This window comes from Zalophus californianus, chromosome 14 (assembly GCF_009762305.2).
Source record: "Zalophus californianus isolate mZalCal1 chromosome 14, mZalCal1.pri.v2, whole genome shotgun sequence".
In the NCBI taxonomy this organism is placed as follows: domain Eukaryota; kingdom Metazoa; phylum Chordata; class Mammalia; order Carnivora; family Otariidae; genus Zalophus; species Zalophus californianus.
The window spans coordinates 73,868,482-73,881,530 of NC_045608.1; the positions used below are offsets into that span (position 1 = coordinate 73,868,482).

At 38.9% G+C, this 13,049-nt stretch overlaps 1 long non-coding RNA gene across 1 annotated transcript; it reads left to right on the top strand.

The window, feature by feature from the left end:
* The first annotated feature begins 2,063 nt into the window (after nucleotides 1-2,063).
* On the top strand, nucleotides 2,064-12,215 carry LOC113912437. The gene is made up of 3 exons (XR_003516827.1): nucleotides 2,064-2,118; nucleotides 10,157-10,225; nucleotides 12,134-12,215. It is a non-coding gene; the product is annotated as an uncharacterized LOC113912437 (long non-coding RNA).
* Nucleotides 12,216-13,049: the final 834 nt, after the last annotated feature.

The following is a 13,049-nucleotide window of genomic DNA, read 5'->3' on the forward strand; positions in this document are numbered from 1 at the left end:
AGGGAAAAAAAAAAAAGGCAGAGGGATTCAAGATGTTTTTTGATACAGTGAAACCAACCCCCACCCCCAATCACATGTTTTACAAAGTTACAAAAAAAGGTAAAATGAGGGGTTTTATTGCTTATATTAAATGAAAGATCAAAATGTTTTGATTGATGCCTTAGAAAAAAATCTGGTCATGATTCTGCACCAAAATCCACCATATGTACATGATTCTACAAGTTAGATATGACAAGATATGAAAAATATCTGTCACTAAATCTTATGATACAACTCTATAGCAAAATGGAAAATTGATTGACTGATCCAGGAATTGGATGTGTGTTTATGAGCATGTGTGTGTGTTTGTTGTGTGTGTTTGTTGTGTGTGTCTGCCGTGTGAGTGCATGCATTTTGAAAGGGAAAGGAGTGGCAAGATTAAAAATGTTAATTAAAAAAGTTCTTGAGTATCTGAATTACAGTAATTATTCATATTAATTAATGTTGCCCTGTAGTCAGTTCACCTTTTGTTTGACTTACATACCTATAGTCCTTTGGATTTTCATTTAAAACTGCAGCTTTATTGATACCATAGCTTCTACCTCTCTGCAACAATTTAAAGGAATAGCGATTACATTCTGTCATGTAGATAGACGTTTTTGGACTAGACATGATGTGCATTCATTAACAGCTCATTTATTTACCATTATGAGTTTTTGCATAAGTGAATTTTCCAGAAAACCAAAATTAAACCCACAAAATTTCAATTTTAACCATTTTAATGGAAAGGTCTCAACTTTCCTCATTTCTTAAATGATGAGGATTCTGAATAAGAGCCAGATAATTTTGAGAAAGGAATTCTATTACTTAGTGAGCATGAATTAGAATATAATGTACAATTTAAATGATATTTTTGCATGACATTTAATGACATGGAAAATCCCTTCTCTGTAATGTTGAATGGAAAAAGAAAGATGTAAAGTCATATTCTGTATTATCCCAATAATGATCTACAGATAAAGTATGTATAGAAGAAAGTAGATCTTTCAATATATTTTTTAAAGATGATTTACATGTAGAGTATTCACAGGAAAATATGAAACACCTCAAATTGGTAATCGGGTTCTCTTTGAATGGAGAATTAAGGAAGATTAAAATATTTTTTCTTCCTTTCTTTTTTTATTTTTCAGATTTTCTACAATGAACATTTTTCTTATAATCAGGTTTTTTTAAGGTTGTTGGCAGTTTTTTAATTTTTTAAATTGTTAATTTTTTTTAAAGATTTTATTTATTTATTTGACACACAGAGAGAGCGAGAGAGAGAGAGAGAGGGAGAGAGCACAAGCAGGGGGAGCGGCAGGCAGAGGGAGAAGCAGGCTTCCTGCATGAGCAGGGAGCCCAATGTGGGGCTCGATCCCAGGACCCTGGGACCACGACCTGAGCTGAAGGCAGACGCTTAACCGACTGAGCCACCCAGGCGCCCCGGCAGTTTTTTTAATTGTACGATAGATATCCCATTTATCCCCCATTTAACAGTGACTGTTACATACTAAGTAATGAATACATATCTTTTATATAATAGATGCTCAGAGAATATTTATTTATTCATTTTGGCACAAAAACATTCCTTCAAAAACTCGGAGAGCATTTTCATACACAGGCTGCTCTTGAACTCTTTCACTTAAAAGAAAGCTTTTTTGTAGTTTTCTTGGATAGACTAAAATTTTCTATAAATACGTACTCATTTATCACAGAGGCTAAGGGGTCTACTAGAAGATATAGGATGGGTAACTAACTGATCCTTCCTCCACATTCTATGAAGCAAAGTAAGGACATGCTATTTACATATCTCAGTCAGAGTCAACCTTGGAGGATGTGCTACTCCAGCGCAAAATTTCTGCCAGAAGCTAGAAGTTGTCTGATTTACTGCCAACATTCATCATGTGAATAGAAAACTCAGCAATTATGTCAGTTTTCCATATAACATACATGTTCTCAACTAACAGTTAAATCTCCTCTTCCATTCTCTGTAGATAATCAAAAGGTAGCAAGAAAGAAAAAGAAGTCACCTTGGCTAAAATGCTGGATAGTGGATATACTTAACCTTGAATATCACTGAGGAATGGATGATCAACAATGGTACTGTTGTTATTTTTTTGGTTATGGTTACTTAAAACATGCTTGAATGGACATTTTGACCATGGTGTCATTGGGCATGTAGTCCTCAGACCTGCAACCATACCTCCTAGGGTATGGAAGGCAACACAGGTGTGTGGTTATTCGAGTGGGCTCTGGAGGTAGAGCACAAGGATTCCTTTTAACAGGAGATCTTGAGCAAGCTACTTAACCTCTCTGTTCCTTAATTTCCTCATTATAAAGAGACTCATATGAGAATCAATGTCATAGGGCCATGGAGCCAATTAAATGAGATAATTCATATACTAAACACAGTACCTAAAACATAGTAAGTGTTTAAGAAATATCATCACCATCATCATCATTATGAGCTTTTCCTTATGTTTAATAATTCACATAACTGTGCATGTAAATATTTATAAATTCTTAATGTGCCAAAAGTGTTATGGGGTAACCGCGAGTCTCACTTGGCAGATGATAGTCCAGAACAGGGGTGGGCAAACTGTGACCCCCAGGCTAAATCTGACCTGCTGCCTCTTTTGGTAAACAAAACGTTATTGGACCATAGCTACGCTCATTTGTTTAAATATTGTCTACGGTGTTTTGTGCTACAGTGGCCAAATTGAGTATTTACCGCAGAGACTGCATAGCCAGAGAAGCCTAAAGTATTTACCATCTGGTCCCCGACAGAAAAAACTTGCCATTCCCTCACCCAGACCATAAGAAAGAATATGGGGGAGCTAAAGGACATGCAATACTTAGAGAAATGCTAAAGGAAGAGACTGAGAATTACCCTGATTGACTGGTTAGCAAGCAAAACAGTACTAGCAACCGCTGTAGAAGAAAGTGATCACCTAAGCAGAACAACATCAAAGAATAAACAGTAGTTGGCTTGAGGCCAAGGGGACGGAGCCCACTGAAGGGAAATGGGAAGGATAAGGGAGCCCAAGGAAATCTAAAGTTTCATATTATCAACTAAGGCAAACAAGGAATGCCATCTTCATGCCATATAGGTCTGCATTCCAAGGCAATAATAAAATACAGAAATTAATCAGTCATGTATACAATTATTAAAAATGTATATGTGTGCACACATCAAAAATGCTGACACTAACTATAAGACAACTAAGGCAGAGAAAATCGAGCCTAGAGAAGTCAGCCAAATCTAGTTCTCTGATTAGCTGAAAGTAGATGTCAGCCTCTTGGGAATTACATGAATTCACAAGAGGGCCAGCCTATCCAGAGGTGAAGACTGAACGATGTTCTGTGCTGGGTTACAACGCCTTTGGGAAGACGAAGGCAACACAACTTCCCAAGACAAAAAGTCCTATAACACATCAGGCCAAAGCTACTTTCATGAGGAAGAAGTCCCTGACTCTGTGGGATAAAGTTGCCAAAGCTACAGAATCTCCTATCATTTCCTCTGCATAGGGTTGGGCACCCATGGATAAAGGCACCAAATGCTAACTTCTGAATAAGCAACCATGGTTTGTTGGAGTCTATAATGTGTAAGTCTGTAAGCCACATCAGTTATAATCAGTACAAAATCTCCTCCATTCTCAAAGTTAGAACAACCTCTCTCACACCTCAACCAGAGACAATAGAATAAGGAGCAGGCTGTTGAGTGACTGTCTAAACTGAACCTCTGAGGTCTCCTGACTCCTCCTTCGAGTAGCCACACAGCACAAACTTCAAGTGGGCGTAAAGCCCCAAGTGTACATTTGCGTGCAAAGGCTGCTTCTCCAGAACCTGAACTTCCCACAGAAGGACCGACGTTGCCCTTCCTTTGGACGACACAGACTGTCTTCTCATCAATCTCTGGTAAATGACTAAGTAGTGCGGAGCAACTGATACTTTCCCTGGAGCTCACGGAATCAAAGCAGACATATTCCTGGCTACTATCTCCAGGAAAGAAAATTCTTACACATGTATTATGTTCCAATTTTGGAACCAATGGATACCTACTGAAACATTAAGTTCATCAGATTTATTCTGCACCAACACTCTGAATTGTGCGATTTCTTCATTGACGCAGCTTTCATGGTTCCATCATCATTACAGTGCACTTGGGAGAGAGACTGGGGAACAGGGGACAGAAGCTCTGCTCTGTTGCACATATGGTTGGATACATCAAGAGCAGTGAGGGATGTAGGGTTGAAATTAACTCAGTTTATACTAAAACATCATTTCTATTGGAATCGGAGCAAGATGCATGAACTACATTTCTGAAGCCTTTTGTTGCTTCTTTTCAATCTGGGAGAAAATAATAATGATATACCTAATACTTCTTGAACTCTGGATATTTTAACAGTTTGCGAAAATGTTGGATTAAACCCATAAGTAGGCAGGTGGGGGGGAGGGAGACTGGAAGGAAGGGAATTCACTAAAATTTTAAGATTTGTTTCCTTTGCATGATGAAAATATTGATTTTTCTCCTCTATTTTTCTTTATTTCAAAGTTTTTCTAATAAGTATATGCATTCTTATATAGTGGAGAAAACGTATAATAAATTACATTACATTCGTTTATCTAATTTCTTTTTGGAAAAAAAAAGAAAGAGAACATTAGCTTATTTCCTGATATGACAGATGGATGTCTGGGAACTGCATTTTTAAAATGATTTTAATAAATAAGAGTGGGCAAAATAATAACATTTTTCTGGCATTTAAGTTTAATATAAATGAGTAAAAAAGGCACAGTCCTACCTTAACGAAATATTTCTGCCAAAAATCATTTTTATTTTTCATATGGATAAATAAATGCTATCCTCCCAACTCCCTCCATTAATTCTACTTCTCCTTCCTTCCTGCCATTTTATCTTCTATTTTTCTGTCTCCCCACCTCCCCCTTTATTTATTATCCTATCAAACAACAAGTGCAATTGTTCAAATACATAAGATAAAGGCACTTAGATTTTGCATTAACAGACTTACCACTTTGTACATTTATTTTCCATCTTGCTTCCTACTCAGAAATTACGTATGTGTGAATTGTTCTATATTGGTCCTTAAAATAAGGTAGATATTGTTCTAATTTAAGAAATAGGTAATAACTGGGACATATTTGCAATTAATGAGAATTTTTTGGTATGTCTATCTTATAAGTCAACATTTAAAAACACATTTCTCAGCACATATACACTAAAATGTGTATTTTAGGCTGTTATAAGTACTATAAGTACAAAAATTGCTTGTGTCTAAAACAATTTGTACTTTTGCATTTGCAATTTTCTTGGCCTATTATAAACAAATGCACATTTTGTAGAGCACATTTAAATGCATTATTTCCGTGCTTAAAAATGTACTCTTTAAAAAAGAGCATTAAAAGAAATGTTAATGTAGCCATTTTACTAATTTCACACAGGCAAAGGGTGACCCAGTTGAAGGTCGGGAATTTGAATAAAATATCCTCTGTTGACAAGACATGTGACCCTGTATTGTCAGTACAGCAATGAATCATTCAGGCTATGCCTGATGCTACATAAAATGAGTGTTATGAGACCAAGAAGATGTTCTACTGTATAGAACATTGTATGCTTCCAAGTCCGAGAAATCCGTATGCAAGTTCTGCCATTTATTTCTTTGTTATGTTTTGGGTTTTTTTGGTCTTGGGGATGTTTTCATTTACATTGAGACTTACTTTCTTCATCTTAAGTGGGTATCAAAAAAATTGTAGCTAGCTCATAGGGCTTTTGTAAAGGAAACAATTCACGTAATGAGTAGTCTACAGAAGTGCTCAACCAAGGGCATCTGGCCACAGTTTTGGCTTTGGCACTGACTGCTCTCTATTGGTCCGTGACCCACTCGTCTATCCCACAGAGCAGAGCTCAGCTCTCTCTGGACCAGAACTGATTCTATGGCTTATCCACAATGCCAGTGCCTGATTTTCCTGAGATATCTCCAGTCCAGCAGCCTACATTAATATTGCTCCCACTGTGTGGTTTATTCCTGCCAGTGACCCCAGGGTGGAGGCCCATGCTGAGTTCCCTCTGGGGAACTTTCTAAACTCTCTCACCCCGACCTGGGGACCACCTGTCTGGATGTCTCCGCAGCGGTTCTTCCCCAATTCCTGGGATGCTGGTACCTGCTAGCTGACTTGTCTTGACTATCACCCATTCCTTGCCATTCTACTCTTTGGCCACCGAATTGCCCCAAGTATTACCTGAAACTGTGTGTCACCTCAATCACCATACCCCCACCCCCAACAGTGTGCCGCTCTCCTGTGTCTCGGAATCACTTGGCCTCTTCCCAGTTCTGCCTGGCTTCTGGCTCCTTCCCTGACACGGAGGATCCAAGAATGCACTTGCAGTTAATGGTTTTTGAGTCTGGAAGTGTCACGGTTGAGAAACAGGTAGAAGTCTTATGGCTTTGATTGTAAAGACTTCAAATTATATGGATTTTTTTTCCCCTCCATTAATTTAGTTCTGAATCCGTAAATGCCATCTGGGATTCTTTAAAAGTTTTCTCAATCAGTGTTTGTTGTTTGAAAAATACTTGGACGTGCCTTATTGCTGGCTGATGAGAGAATTGATGCTGTGTCCTTTGTTCTACTGTGCACCGCCTCAAAAGCTCTTCTCTGGGTATTAATGCGCTGAGAGCAGTATTTTTACCAGATGGAAGGATTGGGAAAGTAGCCTTGAAACATACCCAAATCAAACCGAAAAAGGGTAATATTAAAGCTGCTAGAGAGATGGAGGGTCCTGAGAAATGTTCGTGTTCCTTCAATAGGAGTTATATTTATATATATGATCAGGAAATACATATGTACATATATCTGCCAGGATTTGTAAGCAAGCCGCCTCTACCTTCCCACAAGAAAGGGAGCTGGAGCCTCAGCAGGGGTAAATGAGCTTCCCGCAGGTTTAAGAAGCTGTTTCCTGATCCAAACCGGGGTGCTTGAACAGTTCCGATAATGAAATTAAATGAATTTTCGACTGCTATAGAAACGCTGTTTAGCCGACCCAGACAGGCATCTCCATTTGCGCGCACACGGAAAAATGAGTTTATCACAGATGTTCCAACTCTTAAAAGTCTTCTTCCCATTGTATCTTAAGAAACTCACTCTCTGACTGGGTCCTTTGCAAAGTTACCTGTCAGAGCACCAGAAAGAGTGCCTTACCTGCCTGGACCATTTCCTCAAAGTGATTGCCACAACTGACCATAACGAAGCCCAACATCAAATTGAGAAAAAAATATTTGGAATGAATGACAGACAGAGGTTTATTATTCTTTTACAGAAATAGATCTTACCAACCAGTAAGAAACAAATAAAACCTTCCATTCTCCCTCCCCACTAAACTACAGAGAGGACAGGGCCAGCTAATTTGCAAAAGATAATATATAATTGGCCAATCAACACACGAAAAAAATTTGAAATCTCCAATAATCATAGAAATGTTTTCTAAAATTTAAAGAGGTATCAACTTCTATTTTTTTAATGAAATAAAATGGAATATTTAGTCTTGTAGGTTTAAGAATGAGAAATATTCTTTAACACTTCAAGAGGAAGTATGAATTTTGTTTTCTTGTTTTAGAAGTCAGATTTATTTCGACTACATGTTGATTGACCCAACTGGTGAGAAATATTTAATAATATGATAAAATGTTCATTTCATTACATTAATCATTCTAGGCTCTTAAAACAATATATTTGCTCATAAAATACACAATATTAATAAATAAATTTGTAAAAGAAAGACTAAAAAATAATAGATCAAAATACTACAATTTAAAAATTGCAGACTTTTGGGTCTCTTGTATTTTTTCTTTTTGCTTTCCTTTATTTCTCTGCCTTCTAAAATTATAATCATTTTTACTCTTTCAAAGGAAAAAATTACAAAACATGGCATACATATGTTTAAAAATATACCTGCCTACCAGCGTTTTCTTGCTAAGAAGTTAAGTATCTAGTTCTTTGAACAGCGTTTCAACCTCATGTGTTTAAACAGGGTATAGGCAAGAGAGATTTCTGGCAACAGAAAGTTACGTCTATGTGTATGAGTTATGGAGAATGAGAGCCACATGTGGCCTATCAGCCTCATTACTCTGTAATTATATGTAATGTTGTAAATCCTAGTTTCAGTTTTCCCCTGGTGTATGTTTTTGTTTAAAAAGAAATCACTAGCACATCTCATTATACGAGACACCATCAGTCTACTTTTTTAGAAAATTAACTGAATTTCAAAACATGGCTTTTGTTTCAGTTGTGTGGCCCTGAATTTAGTGACGTCCCGAGCACAGGCTGTACTTTGCTGCAGGGTCCAAGTGTAGAATTCTAGGCAGGGACTTTGCTTATGCTTGGATTTTATAGGAAGCTTCGATCTACAGTGCATTGTGTAACTCCATGATTGAGGAGTGCACCTGGCCCAGGTGAGAAGGTCCAGCATGATGCATACTAACTAATGCAGAAATCTCCTATATATATGACCATGGGCTCAGGGAGAGCCTGCAGGGCTTCCAGAGGTCTGATTTGACCTTCACTTCACCAAACCTTATTACCCACACAGGTGACCACTGCTGTAGCTCTGAGGACCAGCAAACAATACCTTGTCAATCTTGGAGAAAATAACTATCTTTTGCCATGCATCTTGACTGCAATGAAGTTCTGTGTCACTTTGCAACTAAAATAAAACCATCGCATCACTTATACAGAGCCTATCTAGCCTAGTTTTGGTGTCAGTGCAAATCGCTGATTTTCATGTGTCGATATGGTGGCCATAAATTTTGTTTGCATTGTGTGTGTGTGTGTGTGTGCATATGTATGTGGTTGAATATTTTACAACATTATTTTTATTAATTCCTAAAACAGTCTGAATTTATAACTATCCCTTATATTAAAAGAGGAAACTAAGTCTTAGAAGAGGTTAAATAATTGCACACTACCAAGGAGCTAGAAAAGATCAAGTACATAAGCCTCAGAGACAGACAAAACAGAAACCTAATCCCAAATCCACTACTGACTAGCCATCTGACACAGAGAACTTTACCTAATCTCTTTCTCTTCCTTCATGACCTTTCTCTCCAGAAAGCTACCTGAACTCTCTATATGGTAATGGCTTACAAGAGACAAAGGTGAGTGCTGCAGGAACCCTTAAGGTCTCAGCCCATAACTAGAGAATTGTCACTTCTGCTACATTCTATTAGTCAAAGCAAATTACAAGACCAGCCCAGATTCCAAGAGAATGAAAAGGGTCTAGCTCTTGATTGGAAAGGTAGCATTGTACATAGAGGAATGGGAAGGAACAGTGGTGGCCATCTTCAACGACTATCTGCCATAGACCTCTTGTTAATTGTTCCTAGATTACTCTAAGGATAAACATCTCAGTGAGACCTCCTCTTGGGCATAGACGGTACCCTTTAGGGTCCCTCCATGATAGATCTGTACAAGATCTAGTAGTGGTTGTGACTTTTTTCTTAATTCTTGAGATGTTAATATAAATTTAATCTCTGCTACTACCTTTGAGGGGGATGAGGGGCAATTCTGGGCCCACACATGTGATGAGGTCATAAAGAGAAACCAGCCTTCAAATCTATGCAGCTGACAAGCTGGCTCATGAGCAGGGGTTCATGGTAAGATTAGAGAGGGGGCAGGCAAGTAGCCAAGATTGCAGAGAAAAATGGGTTATTGGATTTGGAGGACAGGTTTTCAGTGTTCCCTGAGGACTTCCAGAAATACTGAGTAAAACACTGACTCTCCAGCTCTCAAGTAGGATAAGGGTTCAAATTATTGTGATTTAGATTATAGAAGAACATTTAACCTTATGGGTTATGGAATTCTGGGAAATACTTGCCACAGATGTAAAAGTTCCTGACACAGTGTCTGGCTCAAATTAAGTACTCCAAAACTGGCAAAAAGTGGGTGTGGGTGTTACAAGGTTGAATTGAAACATGAGTGCATCAAAGTCCATACTGTTAATCTTTGTGATATTCAGTGGTTATGATTACAATAACTTTGGGTGGCTTCTAAGTATTCATGGGTTTGAACTCAGCATTTTAGTTATTTGAGGTTCACACACTTTACTCATGAAAGTACTCCTTTGCAGGGATACCTGCAAGAATGAAGAAGAGGCAAAGGAAAGAAGCTGCAAAACCAAGTTCCCGTTGGCTCCCAGGTAGACAATAAAATTAAAAGAAGCACAGAGTAAAATTCCCAAAGTGGGGAGCTGTGTGGCTTGTAACAGCCATGAAATGATTGTGAGAAGGCCCAGGCCCCAAACTATCTCTCACAAACTTTCTACAAATTAGATTCAATACTCCAGGACCAGCACTCTTTGAAAATGCGAGTAACCCCAAGTAGCCTTTATATTTGTACCTTAATATAAATCAAATCAGCCCTGCCTGCTCATTTATGGACTGAGAATTTTCAGTTAGAGTTGTAAAAGATTGGATCCAGACCTGGGTGTGAGGGGGCTTTGACCAGCTCAAGGTTGGTAGAAGCCAAGCAAGAGATAGTAGAGTGATTCAGAAACCTGAGAGGATGCCATAAAGACCACTAAGAAAACACATGTAGCCATATACTGATTACATTGATTTCCCAAGTCTTTTAGCGTCACAGAGAATTACTGGCCAACAGGTCTACCTTTTCCCAAACTCCTCAGAAGGTCCCCTGCCCCTACTCTCAGGGTCTTTCTTGCACTCTTAGAGTTACAAATCAAGTTCATTCATCACTGAACTGAAATGATACATATAACTAACAGATAACATTATCAACATGCATATTTAAAATGGGCACTCTTACCTGGATGTCAGTTATATTTCAATAAAAATTACTTAAGGAAAAGTCAGCTTTTGATATTCGAAGTATGATTTTTCTGAGTTGCATTCAGAAAATAGTCTTACGGGTGAAGAGGATTAAGAGCACACTTGTGATGAGCACTGAGTGATGCACAGAATTGTCAAATCACTCTATTGTACCCTGGAACTAATAGAAGGCTGTATGTCAATTATACCGGAGTTAAAATTTTTTTTTTCGGAGTTAAAATTTTTTTAAAAAGGAAAAGAGTCTTGAAATGTAGTCTTGGCTTAAATTGATCATGGTTTTTGTAATCCACTAGCTCCAAAGGAGGCCTGGTGATCTAGAGGGTGAGGTTCTACTCTGAGGCAGAGGTGGGGGTGGTGTGGTGGGTAAGATCCAGGGACTTAGGGTACTGGAGAAGGGAGAACCCTAGGTAGGTTGACGGGAACCCTGAAAGCAGGGATCCGGGGAAGAGATCTCCAAATTGGGTTTGAAGGATTTCAAATAAGTAGCCATAGAAAGTGGTTGGCTAGATAAGTCTGAGGAGTGTTCTTGGCCCCTACTGAACTAAGAATTGAACTTGCATGAGGGAGGCCCAGAAAGTTCCCTGTGCCTAGAGGGAAGACTTAGGAGGACTTATAAAGTCAGTAGGCCAGCATGAGTCTGGGACAGGACATGAAGCCTTTGTGTGAGGGATTTGTCGATTGGGAGCAAAAGGCAAGGATCAGAAGCTAGAACAGTGGGTGCCAGCATGATGCTTCAGGAGACCAGATGAAAGCAGGGTACCTAAATAGAAACCAGTCCAAGGTGCCGACCAGACTGTCACCTATAGATATCTGTGAACATCTATAGACACTACATGAATATGGAAAGGGTGAAGAAATCTAAATGACCAAAAGAATTTACTCAAAAGAGGCCAAACCATCCGGTAAAGATGATCTGAGCCTAAAGATACCAAGGCACAATTAACTGCAGATATAAAGTCAATTTTTTTTTTCTCTTCATAGCCAGACATGGAGGGATTTATTTAGGAAAATTATTAAATCAGCTACATAAACCAAAGACTATATCTCTTCTCACATTTGAGTTGCAATGAATGTAAACTTTTAAACAGCTTTACTGGTCATTTCGATTTTTCACCCTTTCCATGGCTGCACAGTGTACCTTCTGCCCAGAGGCCAGATTTCTGGTCTTTTCCAAAGTCACTGGACAGAAGTTGGACAGCTCTTACAAATGTTATAGTTGCAACCACCCTCAGACACTCACTGACTCCCTCTGACTCTAGACCTCTAGGAATTTGGGGGCAGCTAACCACTTCTGCATCACCTAGTGGCAGCTCAAGATCTAGACTTCTGCGTGGCTCCCACATGGCTTCCAAGCGTCCAATCCCGTGGACAAGAACAAGTCACAGAGAAACGATGTTACAGGCACCACAGACAGCTCACTCATCCTTCATTCTCATCTCTGCCTTTCATGCCTTCCTTTGCCACGGAGATTAGCCTCCTAAAAATTTGCTCTCCACCTCTCTTGCAGTTAGAGACAGCTTCCAGCATGGTTGTGGACAAGAAAATGCCTGGCAAGAATGCTTGGTGAAAGAAAAAGTGACAAAAATAAAGGGCAAAGCCTTGTCAAAGAGAAAAAGTCCTTTGTAACTCAGCCTTTCCCCCCTCATTCTATTGTTCCACCTCCCTTTCCCTGCCCAAACCACAGATGTGATATTTACAACTACAATGCCATCTTGTGACCATGAGATGACATTGATGAAGACAAAAATTATATACTCAGGATGGCAAACAGAAACATGGAATGACCTGGGTCCCTGAGGGCACGGGATGGCCCTGGACTTTGTGAAACAATGACAAAAAAAATCCCTATCTGTTTTCTCTACTGGTAGGTTTTCTGTTCCAAGAGCCCAGCCCATTCCCAGTAATGAAGAAGGAAATCATTGTCATCTGAACATACACTCCAATTCATTTTGCTATACTCATACTGCACCCTTTCACTTCTATTCATTAATTAATTGATTCAACAAATATTTACTAATTATCTGTTAAGTGGCAGGAACTCTTCCAGATGCTGGAGCTATCGTGATGAACTAGAGAAACTCTCTGAACTCCTGGGGATGATATTCCACCTCCTGGAAACTCAGGCTCTGAGTAGATTTTTCCAGATGAGCCTACTCTATACTCAAGATGCACATC